General features: G+C 43.7%; 1 long non-coding RNA gene across 1 annotated transcript in view; it reads left to right on the plus strand.

Moving 5' to 3' along the window:
* The first annotated feature begins 1,491 nt into the window (after positions 1 to 1,491).
* LOC115597378 (uncharacterized) overlaps positions 1,492 to 4,342 on the plus strand; it is a 34,662-nt gene continuing 31,811 nt past the window's right edge. Inside the window, exon 1 of the long non-coding RNA XR_003987098.1 lies at positions 1,492 to 1,760. This is a non-coding gene — a long non-coding RNA (uncharacterized LOC115597378). The remainder of the gene's footprint in view (positions 1,761 to 4,342) is intronic.

Genomic DNA, 4,342 nt, shown 5'->3' on the forward strand with positions numbered 1-4,342 from the left:
TCTTTGCATACCTTTGCGTTATAGATTTAATTCTGTTTCTCGGGTTGTTTCTCTTGTGCGGTTGCGAGAACAGAAATTCTCTCCCCAAGAGCAATAGAAATCTACTGTATAATATTTAATGTTAGAAAAAAGCGAAATTGATACACTGACATGGATTTTCCAAAGGAGCTGCAACAAAGTCTCGTCTTACTGTAACACATAATTGCCTTTTGAAAGTGCGACGACACATTTCTCTGATGTCTTGGCAACATACAACACATTTTTGTCATTTCTCTGATGACTTGGGGCAACAAATATGTGAGATGTTTTGGCATCAATTTCTGCTCCCTAGAGTTTTGGCACTTTGTGGGTTGCGGTGTATTCTGTGATTATCTCATAGCCTGCCAGTTATTATACTGCTTTTTCAATGATAAATGTAATGATCATCTTGTGTTTAATCATGCATCTCGGTTTAAAAAAAAAAAAAAAAAAACCCCACAAATAAATCTAACGTGATATATTCCAAAATAATAAAAATACCCCCTTTTTTTCCAGTTCTCACTTCCTGTTTTGTGCCCCCTGTTTTTTTTAATAATCCAGCTGACATGATGGATGCTTGATCTATGCAACTCTCACACATACACACATACATGGCCATGGACACATCCACATGTTCTCTGGCAATCCATTGCTTGATATTTGATGTCATCCGGGGTTCAGGCGTGTGTCGGGGGCAGTGACAGTAATATGGTGCCTTAATGTGGCAAGCTTCAGGCAGATAAATAGAAACAATAACAACAAAAATACACATGTATTTTAGAAGAGGGAGGCATGCAAACATGAACTGATACATGCACATGTGCATCCTTGCATATCCACAACAGTGGAGCACACACACACCTCTGGACAGGGTGACCTTGGACGCTTCGTATGGAAGAAAGGCGGAGCGAAAGAGGACATTACACCGATGAGAGGAGGGGTGGATGTAAGGGATCGGTAAGGGTGAGAGGGAAGAGGGTTTAAGGAGGAAAACGAGGGAGGAGTGGACGGGGAAAAAGGAGAGAAGGTGGAGGGACGACAGGAGCAGAGGGGAGGAGAGATGACAAGAGGCAAAGCGGGGAGGTGAGATGAGAGAGGGGAGGGAGGGAGGGAGGGAGGGAGGATCTGTTTCTGGGACGGCCAAGGCAGTGAAATGCTGCAGTGAAGCCACACAGCTGAGCCGGTCCGAGCACAGAACGACACTGAGCTCACCCCCCTCTCTCTCTCTCCATACCTTCATTTTCTCCCACCACCCACTTTCACCTCCCACTCTGATTAACCTTCCTCTCACCCCACACAACGACCTGCACCATCCCCCCTCCCCTTCCTCTTCCTATCCTCCCTCCCTCTCTCCCTCCCTCTCTCTCTCTCTCTCTCTCTCTCTCTCTCTCTCTCTCTCTCTCTCTCTTTGCACCAGCCGGTGAGTGAGCAGATTTCAGAAAGCATCCTGAGTGGAAGAGGACAGGTGGGGTGGGCCTCTCTCGTTTTCCTCTGTCCTTCCTCTTTTACTTCATCTGAGCGGGTCAATCTGTCTTCTCCAAAACCCATTCTCTATCATTTTTTTTTCTTTTCCCTTTTTTGTTATTTTTTTCTCTGTTGTAGCATGCTTGTAAATCTTTCATCTGTTCCTGTCTTTTCATCCGTTTCCTCTTTTTTCCTGTCTTTTTTATCCCTGTGATTTCTGCTCCTGTTGTCTGTCCGTCCATCCTGTCTGTCGTGGGGGAACGGGGGACCATCAGAAGGTGAGTCCCATCTAAAGTTAAGAGCAGGTCTGCAGTACATTTGGATCTTGACACACTCACTCACTCACTCACTCACACTCACACCTGCTTTGGAAATGTGTAGTGGAGTTGTATGTAACAGACTTCACTGCTAGTATGTAGTGAAACCTGTGCAGGACATGCAGCCGGTCTCCTGGTGGAGATTTTAGGTTGGAGCATTTGCTGCCTCTCACTTGGCGTTGTGCAGCCTTGTATGGTCTTATAGTTTGGAGTTGGACGTACGGAGGATAGTTTGAGATTTCTTGATGTTGGCATGTGTACACTATAGAAAGAACGATTGCAAGATCTCTTGTTCTGTGTGTGTGTGCGTGTGTGCCGAGTGGAACTGCAACTAACATGTTTAATTGCAACTGTTTGGTCTCATCCGTTTCCCTTGCTTCATATACCTGCAAGAAAGTTTCATATGATCTTCATATCTGATTGATTATTCTGTATTTAGGTGTGAATCATACTCCTTTATCGCCAATGTTTAATTATGCGGCTGTCATTGATTTTGACAATGAACATTTAATAGTTACTTCCATAGTTGTTTCTTCAATGTGATTTTAAAAAGGAAGCACACTAAGCCATCTTTAAAGGTAGTGTATGGATTCAAAAGTAAGCTAATTTCTAAGATACATACATATTTTTAAAAATAGGTGGATAGTGTTTATTTTTTCACTCTGTGGCTCAAATCGTCAGGCTGCACTGTGGCCTGCTTTACAGTGGACAGCACATACTGTATGTTGTTATGGGTGGGACAAAAATTGTTTAAACTGCGATTCAGATCAATGAAACAATTCTTTAGCCGCCTACAGACAAAATGCGGACCCCTTCCTCCCAAATGGGTTGACGCAGTGGGGGTGCAAAGGCAGAGAGCCCTGGCAAAAAAAAAAAAAACACAGGGTCATCCAGTAATCACTTGAACCAGGTTTAACTGTAAGCACAATGTATTTCATCGTCACAAGGAACAGTGTTGTGCTAGAGAATCAGATGCTTGCAAGCACACAGCTGGTAGTTTTGTAGCATGAATGCCATGGTCGCACTGGTCACCTCAGGACTGTTGCACTGAAAGTTAAAATCATCATAGTGATATAAACTGTCTTGTGTTGTGTTTTTGTGTCTGATAAGCGTTCAAACTAGGGTTGTTTTCCTGAATCCTGTTAGTCTGCAAAGGCTGAAAATACTTACTCTACATTCACAAAGTCACCTCTGGCTGATTCTCAACGGAGCAGCTCCAGGTTGTCCTCTCTGGTGAGATCAGAGTACAGCTTGGCTTTCTGTCTTTCTGATTAGTTACTGCCTACATACGTACAACAGCTGAGCTGGCGTGTGTCAAAGAGAAATAGATGATACTCTGTCATACAACGTGTGTGATATAGCATTCTCAGTAACAAAGGCCAGGCTGATGTGTCAGAGGACGATTTGTTAAACCAAATGGAACACTGTGGGAGGGAAAAGATATGAGGGGGTTATGGTAGATTGAGGCGGCACAGTACTGCATAAAGACTTCAAATCCACCAGTCAGTTGGGCCCCTGTTGGGGACTTGAGGTGTGCAGATTGCATGTCTCCCCATGACTTGGATCGGTTTCCCCTAGGCTGTGTGTTGTGCCTGTTGTTGTGATATGTTTCCTCATTTCATGTTTAGATGATGTGATTGTCCATGGGTGTAGATGTTATCTTTCAGCCCTTTGATAGACTGGTGGTACACCAACCCAGTATCATGAGTTTGTCAAATATTGAGTAAAAAAAAGTAGTCAATAGGATTGATGTACATGGTCACACGATTTTCATTAACACATCGGTGTTTCCTACAGAATCAGACTTTAATTGTGGCAGTGGCTGACCAGCTGGGGTGCCATAGGGCATGCGCACTCGAGACTTCCGGTGAACGAGTCGGCTAATATCTGGTTTAGCACCGAGCTAACCTGGATGGGGATAAAATATAATCAGGGGCTCTTCTACACTCCAAATTATATTGGACCAAATTGCCCAAATCCTGAGAGTAAAACAAGTAATTTTGCGGGGTTTGGAAGGCTTGTATTACAGTGCATCACATGACGAGGTAATTACATGGCTTGGCCAGGACAAAAACTGGCTTTAAGTCCTGGCGCTCTTTGTGGGGGCTTGATATCGACGATGAGTCTAGCAGTCTTCTTTGCAGAGGAAGTTATGTTCAAGCCAACTGCATTAAAAAGTCCTCCTACTCTTCTTCGTTGGTTTTACCAGCTACTAAAAACCACACTGCCATACACTGTATCGGTGTATATTATGTCATGCTATTCACTGACGGGTGCTCTGTCTTGAGTGAGTGACAACGGGAAGCGCAGCTCCAAAAATAGAAATCAACCGGACCATCACGAAAAAATTAATGTGTGGGAAACACTGCATATAACCACAACCCCCCTTATATTTGGGGATAATTTGACGTAGGCCTACAATGGTGTTCTGACTTTCTTGACCATTGTAACTTCAGACAGGCTCAAGCCCCAGGCAAACCTGAACAGAATAATTTGCTAAGGACTATAGTGTTTGGATTAAAAAAGGTACACAAAACAGTGAA

The sequence above is a fragment of the Sparus aurata genome, chromosome 2, assembly GCF_900880675.1.
Source record: "Sparus aurata chromosome 2, fSpaAur1.1, whole genome shotgun sequence".
Classification (NCBI taxonomy): domain Eukaryota; kingdom Metazoa; phylum Chordata; class Actinopteri; order Spariformes; family Sparidae; genus Sparus; species Sparus aurata.